Source organism: Callithrix jacchus, chromosome 18, assembly GCF_049354715.1.
Source record: "Callithrix jacchus isolate 240 chromosome 18, calJac240_pri, whole genome shotgun sequence".
Taxonomy (NCBI): domain Eukaryota; kingdom Metazoa; phylum Chordata; class Mammalia; order Primates; family Cebidae; genus Callithrix; species Callithrix jacchus.
Genome location: NC_133519.1, coordinates 13,047,827 through 13,060,059, shown reverse-complemented (window position 1 = coordinate 13,060,059; position 12,233 = coordinate 13,047,827). Strand labels below are relative to the sequence as shown.

At 40.3% G+C, this 12,233-nt stretch overlaps 1 protein-coding gene across 3 annotated transcripts in view; it reads left to right on the top strand.

Annotated features, from left to right (window-relative positions):
* Positions 1–12,233, top strand: part of LOC103788982 (uncharacterized) — an 870,763-nt gene that overhangs the window by 174,678 nt on the left and 683,852 nt on the right. The window lies entirely within an intron of this gene.

Genomic DNA, 12,233 nt, shown 5'->3' with positions numbered 1-12,233 from the left:
GGTAACTGGGAACTGGGCCTTTTATAGGGGTTTTAATTGTGCCCTGGAGAGCAACTTGCGAAGGAGACGCCCACTCTGTGGGATGGCCTGATTCATTCCTAACAAGCCCAGCTCCACCTCTGTCTCCACAAATGGCTTGTTTATCTCACTATTTGCTCACGTAGCTCTTTGGCACAAGGTTCACAGACCTTGCTTCCTGACAATCAGGGTACTGGCCCCACCTAACATGAGAGGGTAAAATATTTGGCAGAATCTCCAATTTTCTTTAATTGTTAAACTAAATTAAACAATAAAACAAATGTATTAAGTCTTTAGAATCTTAATTGCTTATACTTCATTACAAAGGAGTGACCCCTAAGCCATTTGCTTTATAAAAGATGCAAACTCTAGTTTGGGATTAAGCAGAAACTTAGAAATAAACTGACAAAAACCAATTAATTTCTGTCTGGGTTGTGACAGTCCATGGTGTGCTGCTCATAAGCCCTGCCAGAAGCAATTGCTTCAACTCTAGGGCAATGAGAGAGATGCAAAGAATTGGTTAGTTTCTTCTCTAAAAATGCAGGTGGGAAAAATTTTTCCATTTGTATTCCTGGGTCTTATGAGGGTTTTCTTACAGACTGGGGACTGCCTCCTCAGTAAACAGTTTGGGACGGTACCTTAGAAATATATTTTTATTAAATCATTCATAAGAAAACTTGAAATCTGTGAAATTTCATTCTTAGAAATATTAAACTTAAATGAAGTTTGTTCATTAGTTTTCTCATTAGCATATTGATGCCCCTGGGGAAAAAGAGCTGGTGTAATGCATTATTGTAGTTATAATCATCCTACTCAGCCTCAGTTACTAATGATTATGACACCTAAACACTTGAGTCTGCTTCTCCTGGAAGCACATTGAGGTAATCGGTTATTCTAGCCCATTATATCCATCAGGGCTTTCTCAATTTGGTTGATCATCTGCAAATTTCAGTGCTGTTTTATTGTAAAGAATTGGATTTTATCCATGGTTGTTGGTGACTTCCATCCTTACATTTCAGACTCTATGAAACTTTGACCATAGTCTGAAATGTAAGGTTTATGAAGACTATTAGATGATTCAATGGCTTCCCTGCACTTTTGTTTCCTCCTTTGTCCAACAGAAGCAAGTATTGGTTTTCTGAATTTTGAGGCAACTGTAGGGTCCTTCAATGGCATGAGTGAAAATTTGGAATCTAATTCTTGGTGGCTTTTCTTTATGTGCAGATTGGTCCAAATTATAATGGAACTCAACTCTATATGACCCCTCACTTGCTGCCATCCCAGATGTGGGGTTAAGAGGAAGGTAGAGGCCGGGTGTGGTGGCTCAAGCCTGTAATCCCAGCACTTTGGGAGGCTGAGGCAGGTGGATCACGAGGTCAAGAGATCGAGACCATCCTGGTCAACGTGGTGAAACCCCGTCTCTACTAAAAATACAAAAAATTAGCTGGGCATGGTGGTGCGTGCCTGTAATCCCAGCTACTCAGGAGGCTGAGGCAGGAGAATTGCCTGAACCCAGGAGGCGGAGGTTGCGGTGAGCCGAGATCGTGCCATTGCACTCCAGCCTGGGTAACAAGAGCAAAACTCCGTCTCAAAAAAAAAAGAGGAAGGTAGAAGTGACAGGGAATGGTAAGACAATTATAAGCATGGCTCATTTCTGCCTCTTAAAGTCTTCGACGCTGAAGTCTAGGATTTTGTGCAGATCTCTCACTCTTTGGATTCTAAGATAAGACCATCATAAGCACTGACCACACTGCAATCATGAGCATTCTTCGAGGCTTGCCTTAGGTCTGCTTTTGTTTGTGTCCTCCAGCGTGTGATGTATTGGGAAACCTCATGATTTTTCTATAGGGAGTAAACCCAAAAGGGAACTGGAAATTGTTAGGTTCCATGAAAATAAAGAGAAAAGTAGCATTAACCATTATAAAATTATAATTAGAATGGCAATTCCCCCTACCCACATGCTTATAATGATAACAGAAAAACTCTTCCTCCTCTCTGAATGAAGCTAGATTTTAAAATTCAGTGATGGTTCTCCTACCCACTCTTATTAAGTTAGTTCAGCATAAGGGAAAATATTTAAAAACCTTCCTTAATCTAAGAAAATTGGCCTCCATTCCTGCTCTTGGTCCATCATCAGAAAGTAAAGTAGATTAAGATGCTAAATCCAAAATCAAGTTTGAGATTTTCCTAGTGAAGTATCTTCATCGCTACATAATATTCTCTTAGTTTATACACTGTCATTATTTGAGAATATCTTTTTGGTTTTTTTTTTTTGGTTTTTTTTTTTGAGACAGAGTTTCACTGTTGTTACCCGGCTGGAGTGCAATGGTGCGATCTCGGCTCACCGCAACCTCCGCCTCCTGGGTTCAGGCAATTCTCCTGCCTCCGCCTCCTGAGTAGCTGGGACTACAGGCACGTGCCACCGTGCCCAGCTAATTTTTTGTATTTTTAGTAGAGATGGGGTTTCACCATGTTGACCAGGATGGTCTCGATCTCTTGACCTCGTGATCCACCTGCCTTGGCCTCCCAAAGTGCTGGGATTACAGGTGTGAGCCACCATGCCCGGCCTGAGAATATCATTTAAAAAGGAGTCAGTGACATAAAGTTTGGACAGGGAAATAGTTTCCATGGCCTTCTAGTTTTTCAAAAGGTTGGTAAAGGCTAATGAATGTAGAAAATTATCAAATCCTAACCAATTGGTTCAGTCTATTTTTAGTTGAGACAACTGAGAATTCTTGAAATGTAGTAGTGTTCCTTTACTGGGGACCATCAAAAAATAAAAATATTGTTACAATCTGAAAGATCTCCTTATTTTTTTATAGACTAAAAGCTCCAATATCCCAGTTTTTTAAGACTGGAGACTGAGGCAGTGAAAGGTCAGAGAATATTGCTGACTGGCCTGGGAATGACACAGGTCTCCCTGCTCCGTTTCTGCAAGAATGCCCTTCTTTATCAGAGCCTGTGTACAGTATAGCTATAGTATTATCCTGGTATTTGGTGTTGAGGCTTGAGCTCTTTACTACAGAGGAATTAAAAAGAGAAAATAAAATTTATATTACTTAGGTGCTTTAATATTATATTAATATAAAGCCCCTGTCACTTTTGAAATCTTTGGGGGCGGGGCTCTGCTGGATTAATAAACAAACATGTAAGAAACGAAGAGTATTAAGGCCGGGCGCGGTGGCTCACGCCTGTAATCCCAGCACTTTGGGAGGCCGAGGCGGGTGGATCACAAGGTCAAGAGATCGAGACTATCCTGGTCAACATGGTGAAACCCCGTCTCTACTAAAAATACAAAAAATTAGCTGGGCATGGTGGCGTGTGCCTGTAATCCCAGCTACTCAGGAGGCGGAGGCAGGAGAATTGCCTGAACCCAGGAGGCGGAGGTTGCGGTGAGCCGAGATCGCGCCATTGCACTCCAGCCTGGGTAACAAAGAGCAAAACTCCGTCTCAAAAAAAAAAAAGAAAGAAAAAGAAACTAAGAGTATTAGATTTTCCTAATCTTTATCTCATTCAAGGGCTCGTCTCCTATTTTCTCCTGTTAGAACCAGAAAAGAAGAGATAGATTTGACATTCTGTGGCATTTACCTGGCCCAGACCCTGACTTAGCTCAACCGGGTAACTTCCAGAGTGAAGGTTTAGATAAAGCAGAGAAGTTTGTATTGTCATCTTTAACCTAATGGACTTCTCCAGAATCCAGTATGCACTATGATGTTGACATTCTGGGAAAATGTTCAAAGAAGGGTAATTCTACATGGCTTTGAAAAAATGTAAGATGCTTCAAACAGCTCTCCATCAAACACTTCTTAAAAAAACTATGTGTTAAATCTTTCAAGTTTTTCTATCGTTTCTTTGTATTCATTGACCCACCTCTTGGATCTCACCTCTGTCAATCTAAAACCTAGTATAGTTTCTTTCAGGCCTCAGAGAAGTTCAGTGTCCTCTTCAAAACCTTCTTTGACCTTTACATGGAATGATCTTTAAATTAAAAAAAAAATTTTCCCCTATAGCATACATAGTCAGCATCATACAATTTAGTACTAATGTGTAATTTTTATATTCTGCTCTAGTTTAACGGGTGCTTGTTTTGTCTTCTCAATTAGGTTTTAAGTTTTTTGAAGGTAGTCTTGTATCGTTTATTCCTAATAGATGGTTTAAAAAACGCTTGCTGATATGATACAATTTTATTGCATTGTGGCAGTTGAAATGGCCAACAGGTTAGAATGAGATGAATCACTTGTCCTGGGATGGACCAGCTGTTTGCGTGATGGCTTAGGGATGAGGGTACTCACCTTAATAAGAGTCAGCCTTTCTGGAGCCTCTTTCTAGCTTCACCACTTACAGGACAGATGACAGAGGAGGGCAGCACTCCACCCCCTTCTGCCTTCCCTGGTGTCCATTGCTTCATCCCACTGTTAAATGAGGAACTGTAAGATATGAATCCCTTCCTCAGAGGGGAGCTGTGATAATTACAGCTTGTAAAGCATTTTGTGATTCTTAGATATAAAAGAGCTAATTATTATTGTCATTAATAATTCTTAATTTTTATCTTCTTTAGGGTAAATTACCCTTACTTAATTACACCCCCACCCTGGTGGTAATTATACCCTGAAAGTCAGCAGATGCTTTTATCTTACATCATGCCATGCAGGGTGACTGGGCACGGTTGCCAGAAAGGGTATTTCTACCATCTGCCAGCTCCTGATGTCACCTAGAGTAGCAGAGGGCTCCTGGCTGTCTTTGCTGTCAAACTGGTTATGGATTTCAAGTGATCTGCATTCTCTCTTCTATAACAGTATCTTTATCCTAACCAGTACCTCCCCGGTTTCATGAAGACACACTAAATAGTACAAATGAATTTTTGTAATTTGATGAATACTGTGAATTAAGAAAGCATATATCTTTCACTGGGCCATGGAGCCTTTATGCTATCGATTATAAAGAGGTTCTCAACTGAAGTATGAAAGAAGAGCCGTAGCTCCTCAAGGGTAGAGGTGCTGTGTGACATTCCAGATTCTTCCTGGACTTAGATATGCTTCTAATAGAAATTGTAAGCCACTTTTTGGGATAAGAGGATTTGTGTGTGGAGAACTGAAAAAAAAAGTTTTTGAGAAACATTTTGCTTCTGACAAAAAGGCATACCATAAAAAGGTTGGAACTGAGGCTTCACACATAATAGATACTTTGGGTGTGGGAATAAAGGTCATGGCCTCCCAAATGTGGAAACGAGCACAGGCAGGCATGTGTCTGTCTAGAGTGAAAGGTTTTCTCCAGGCCCAAACATCCTGTAACTACTTCATGTCGTGATATAATTATGGAGTCCTAATACTGGGTGTTTCAGCACCAGGAATCCTACTCCGTCCTTGAAGTAAGGATGGCAGTGGGAACAAGGCAGGAGGGTGGTGGCAGTGTTGGGTGTTTGGTGACCTTCTTTCTGATCCTTCCTCTCAGAGCGGTGCATGCTTCTCTGGAGCTCCACCTTCCCTTTCCCCCTCAGCATCTTTCTTTCGGTTTCTTTCCTTTCCTCCTTTCCTCTTCTCTTCTCCTTTTAAATTTCTCTTTTCCTATCTCTCTCAAAACCATTTAAATCTCAGGTAGGGAAATAGGATAGGGATGAAGAGACCTCAAGGGAACCAGTCAAGGTCTGCGTGCCTTTGCCTCAAGTGAGGAGCTGATTGAGTTCATAGTGTTGGTGAAGAAGCAGAAGACAGGCTGTGTCCTTTTTGGTTCTTCTCTCAGTGAGTCTCTTTTGGTCCATAAGCATTTATTGAGCCCGTTGCTCTACCATAAGTGTTGTTTACAGTAGCGGGAGGCATTCCACCCTACCTCCCGATGATTTGGAGTAGGAAATGTTATGGTAAGAAAAGTCTAATCCCAAAAATAAGACTACATATTGGTATTTTCCTGTACATGTTAATTTTTTGTAAGAATTAGAAACAGACAAACAAACTAACAACAGTGGTTACCTGTAGGGAGAAGGGTGGGGAAGTGCCTTCTTACTCTACACTTTCTTATATGTGTACTCTATACTTTCTAATATTTAAACCATGTGAATATATCACCTATTACAAATTAAATACATAGAATATTTTAAAATAAAAGTTTGATTTCAAGAGAAAGGAGGTGAAACAAAGAGAAGAGAAGAATGTATTTTATTTACTCAGTTTAGATTGTACTTAGCAGGACACTCAGCTCTTAATACATTTTTAATAAAATTTTTTAAGTGTGATAAAGTTAAATGGCCCTTAAAAAACCTTAATAGTCACTAAAGTGGCTGTGCAATAAACGTTTGTGTTAGTCTTTTGGCAATTTTGTCAGATGTATGATTAGAACTTTACAGACTTTTTTTCTGAGGCTCTTCCTTATCTGCTGTGGGTGCTGCTTCTCTGGGTGTCTGACCAGGCCCAGCCTGGCTGTGGACTCTCAGGGGACTCATTGTTAGTTCTGGGCAAAGGGTAATCGCTAATATCTCATCTCCAACCAGATAATTTATGTTTCCTAAATTATAAAAAACAAATACTTTTAGGAGCACAAACATGATCTTTGAAGTGAACCACATCGTATAGATTTTACAAATGGGGAATAATTACAACTTCTCCTAAGACCAAAATTCAGTTATTCTAATATAAATGTAATGCCTCCTTTCAGGGCCAACATTTCAAAATCAGTTTTTCAAGTCTTCTTTGTTGTGTTTTCCAAGGTGCCAAACTCTTTGAAAATCTCCGAAACAAGCCCTAGATACTGATTTCATCATTCTAGATCATTTATCCTCATCTGTTCCATGAATGTTCATAGTGTCTTGCCACTTGGCTAATCAAAAACTTCCATTAAGAACCTGATAAATGGAAGGTGAAAGAATGAAGAGCGCTGGAAGAAAATAATTTGAGGCATTCAGAAGGTGTAATACAGTTGTGAAGTTCAGTCATCATCCGCAAGTGCTCTGCGAGTTAAAGGAGAGAGACCACTGCTGGGTAAAGTGGTGTAGGAAGGCTTCAGGGAGGAGGTGGGAGTTGTTCTGGATAGGGTGAGTGAATTTCAGCCAGGCCAAGTGGAATGGAGGTATTCCAGGCAGTGTGAGGAAAGATGGGGAGTAGGAATGGGCAAAGCATATTTTGAGAAAAAGATAATTTAACAGTTAGACCATAGTGGAGACTTTATCACTCTTTGGCGAAGGGCCATGTTGCTTTGATCCTTTCAAGGGTTGACCTTGCATAAGAGAAAGTTGATTTCAAGCATCCATCCATTCAGGAAGGAAGGAATTGAATACAGTAAGATGCAGGTTCCATAAAAGCAAGTTCCACTTCTGTTTTGTTTGCTGTTATATTCCCAATGGCAGAGAGCATGCACTCAGGACATATTTGTTGATTGAACAAATGAAAGAATTGCATTTATCTATCATACTCAAGACCATATGAAAATGCCATGACTAGAAAGTAGCCCTGTAAGAGTCTAGAAGAAGTCACTTTTCGATAGGGAGAGTGGAAAGAAGAGGTGGAGTAGAAAAGGTTCACTTGAGAGAAGTAGCAATAAACCATAAGATGGAGAGAGAGTACAATTTTATTTTTAAAAATCTTTCTGAAAGTACTGCATGATTGGCTAGATTGATGGGACACAACAGGTGGGAGTGAGAATGAGGAGGGCAAGAACAGTCTATTAATAGTTAGTAGGATATTAATATTAAAATTAATATTCTAGTTCTTCCTATACTGGCCTAATCAGTGCTGTTCTTTAGAGATTAAAAGTAGAGGTTGGAGAAATGATTTTGCCACGGGGCTGGCTTCATATCTGTATCTTAAAAGCAATTCAAGAGTATCATCTGAGCCAGTCTGAACTTCCTCTGCTATTATTATTCAAATAAGGTTTGAATAAGCAGAATTTGCCTCAGTAAGGAAACTACCTCGGACATCAGCCTAGGAGAGGGCAAGTGAACTGGTTTTGCCCATATGTATTCAATGGCTCATGAAAGAGACTGCATCTTTTCTTCTTTCTTTCTTTTTTTTAAACATGTGTCAAAAAATTTTATTAAACTAATTCAATTTGTGAGGGAAACCCTAAGACATTACAACTGGTTTGAAGGATAATTCAAAGAGCAGACATGTATAGAGGTCATCAGGAATGAGAAAATGGGCTGGATGCAGTGGCTCATGCCTGTAATCTCAGCACTTTGCAAGACCCAGGTGGGTGGATCACTTGAGGTTAGGAGTTTGAGACTAGCCTGGCTAACATGGTGAAACCCTGTCTCTACTAAAAATACAAAAATCAGCTGGGCATGGTAGTGCATGCCTGTAATCCCAGCTACTTGGGAGGCTGAGACAGGAGAATTGCTGGAATGTGGGAGGTGGAGGTTGCAGTGAGCCAAGATCACACTTCTATACTCCAGCCTGGGTGACAGAGCAAGACTCCATTTCAGAAAAAAAAAAAAAAAAAATGAGAAAATGAATTTGCTAAATTGATGCACAATCAATCAGTAGCCAGGGCCTGTCATCCACAGTCACTCCACCAGACACACACACACATTCCTATGGTTTGTCCACAACTCCTAGAGTTGAAGGGTAGCTCAAAGATGCAAAGAGCAGAGGTCACGGGGAAGGGCCAAGCCACAGCTGAGCAGCGCTCCTTCACTCCCCATTTTTCTCTGACAAATCTTAGACAATTTCTAAAGACTGAGTAAATCTATAAAAGTCGTTAATCACACGAGTGCAATGTCTGATAGATTATTCCAGAAGTGTTCCTGGGCACTCAGTCTTACTAAGCACACATTCTGAAATCAAATGGTATTTCTATCCAAAAAGTGTAGGCCATCAGTGTTCTTAAATGAGGCAAATGGTTATTCTGAGATAGAAAACATTCTCCAATGTGGATAAGGATGTAAATACCAGATAAATGCTATAGTTGTGTTCACACTAACAACAAACTATAGATGGCGTGGCTCAGAGTCAGTCAATGAATAAAGATCCAGAGATACTCTGAGGTCACAAAAATAATTTTAATGTTGGCTAATGAAAAGAAGTATTTCTTAGTGCTCATTAAAAACGTGACTTTCCCACTCAGATTGCAAACCAACCATCTCACTTTATCAATTGCTATTGCATGAGGAGAGTGATACAGATGATCAATATAAATATATGTATAATACATATGTACATATGAACCATATACTTATATGCATACATAGTTTACATTTTCCAGCTCTTTAACTTCATTTGGCTTTATTCTACCAGCTCCTCTTTGGGCATCAGGAGCTGCAAGATGTGCGTTATAGTCTATGTCGCCTCTAATGCCTGCTTGCTCATAACCAGGGACGTTACATCCCAGCTGTATTATTTTTCATAGCTATCAGATATTTCTTGAAACGCCACTGAATATAGCCATTCGGTATCCAGAAGAAGGCCATTCATGTCAAAGATGAGGTGGGTGATAGGCTGCAGTGGAGGTGTGGGCGGGGGTGCTGCCATGTGCTGCCTTCTCAGTCTGGGTGGAGGTGAGGAGCAAAGAGACCTCACCTTTCTAATCCAAGCATCTGACACATTTCATCCTGATTTTCTGCACTGAGCGTTATATGATCAATTCAGTACAATAAAATTTAATGGGCATTGGTTCAGGTTCTGAGAACTAAATATGGCCAAATATACCTCTGCCCTGCATCTCCAGTTTAGTGGGGGAAGTTCTGGCCTATGAGACATGGTGATGGGGACTCTGTTTGTCATGATCGTCATTATCATCACCATCACTATAAGCCAGAAACAGCAGTAACTATTGTCCCTGTTATTTAATTCTTATACCAATCCTGTGTAGTAAACATGAATAGTCTCATTTTGTAGATGGAGAAACTGAGTCTTTGTGATGCTAAGTAACTTCCCTAAGGCCAATTAAGGTGGCAAGCGGAAGAGCTGGAATTTGAATTCAGATGTTAGCCTCTAAAACTCTTACTCTACTATTATTCAATACTACTGCTTTTAATTCCTTGCTGCCTGCATCGAGATAATAATAATTTGCTATGGAAAGTACCAGTGAAAAGATGTTGTCTTTTGTAGTTTGGTGAGTGCTTTTGCCCCTTATGATTTAGTTAGAACAAACCTATGCTCTACAGTGGGGTGGCCTCTGCAGCAGGTGCCAGTTTCATGAGCCACAGGGAACAGAGACTCATGATCTTTAGAAGGCTGGCAGGATTTTATCTCTAATGAAACATGGTGATGATTAGTTCAAGACAACTTGACTGCAGCAATATTTTTCCTCTGACAACTTTGTGTGAAGAAACCAGACACAGCCAAGACCAGTTTGTGCAGCTGATGGCACCGGAGCAGAGGGTGTCTTCTTATCAGATACCAGCACAATGACTGCTGACTGTCATGTGCGGACCTTGCAGACTTCTAGCTATAGCTTAATTATGATTATTAAGTTTTTACAGGACACTGATTCTATTGCCAAGGGATTTATGATCCTCTTTTTATTAGCTGTTCCCTATCCAGCCCAGCCTGACAGAATGGCTACCTCCTCTGCTTTCAGATGTGGAAATGGGGCCACTCTGAGGTCAAGTTGCCTGTCAGAGGTCACCCAGCGGCTGAGATTGGGTTCTAACTTGCTGGATTGGCCAAATGAAGTCTGCTCCTTTGGGTCAATCAGTTAGTTGATATAGGAGCCATGGAGATTCAGAACTAAATGGTTCTTATAGTCCGGAAGGTAGTAGATTTTGCGGTTTGAAATTTGTGCTTTGTCTTCCAATGTGAATTTTGTTTTTGCTGTCAAGAATTTGATGAATCAAAAGTAGAAGAGTTCTGTCATTCCTCTCTCTCTCTTCTGAGTTCTCCCTTTTTAATATACCGTCTTTTCCTCTACTCTCCAAAAGAAGGAATTGGTCCTGAACAAGTGATTCCAAGTTTCAGGGCACAGGTGGTGGGTGGTTCTGATAATACTCATTAGAGGCCATTGGAGGAGCTCAAGGTAACTCCTTTTTGCTTGGAGGTGGTATCATGATAATGTCTTAAACGTCACGGGCTTCTAGTTAAGACACTAGTTTCATGGGATCTTTCTAGGCATTCAGGTACTTCAGGCACTAGTTTTAACTAAATTTGTGAACTTGGGATTAAGGAAATTGAAACAAGTTATTTATTTATTTATTATGCATGTATAGGATGTATGTGGTGAGTCTCCAAAGCGGGTCTATGGATAAACCGTTTCTGAAACTTGTGGACCACTGACTGTCTCTCTCCTTCCCATCCCTGATCTATATCATCTGATGGTGACATTCTGTAGAATACCCCTGAGGAAATGCAACTGAACATGCCTCCTTCAGACAGGCAGCATGCACTCTACTTCCTTGTTTCTGTGACTCCTCCCTGGGTTTCATGCTGTTCCTTGGAGTCCTAGAACAGGAGAAAATGCTACCTTCAAAATTCTCATAGGAAGCACAGGTGAACTATCTTCCTTACTGCATAAACCATTTAGACATGAATTTGTACTCAAAGCCAGAAAATCAACTAGATGTCTTCTGAACTGAACTTTTCCTTTTCGCCTGTCCCATTACAACAACTGCAACATGATAAGTGAGTTTTGACTACCGGGTATGTGTTAGGATATATGTTATTATGGGGATCTTAGGAGCATGCAAATATTATGGACAATATCTTGAAATCATTTGTATCAATAATTCAAAATAATAAGAATGGTCTTTGTGTATTCTTTTTGTACAAGATTTCATCAGAATGTAAAAGTTTGCCTTCTTCAGCAATTGTTATTTTTTAAATATATTCTAGCTGGCCATGTGGTAAATTGAGAGCCCAGGGGTCTCAGATAATGGGTACAGCTGAGAAATTGGTATTCTCTGTGACCTTACATGAGTCACCTAAACTCTTTGGGCCCCAGGTGTCTGTCTACATAATTACAATAATGACTCCTGCTCCCTCTCTAGGATGGAGAGTGGAGAGTGCTAGAAGGAATGAGACCATAAACTGATAGAGGACTGAACTAAGCTACTTTTGAATTTATAGGAAAAAAAGCAAGAAGAGAAATGTTAATTTTCTTCATCTTTTTCTTTCTTTAGTCTCTAAATGCAGATTCCTGGGAACAGATCCATGGAGAGAGAGGTGAGGTCAGGAAGAGACTCCTATGTGTGTAATTGGTAGAGCCTTTTTGCTTTCACAAACCTTCGTGTGGAATATTGCCTTCCCTGAAACCACTGTGAATGCTGTGAGTTTTGTGCTCTTTCCATTATCTGT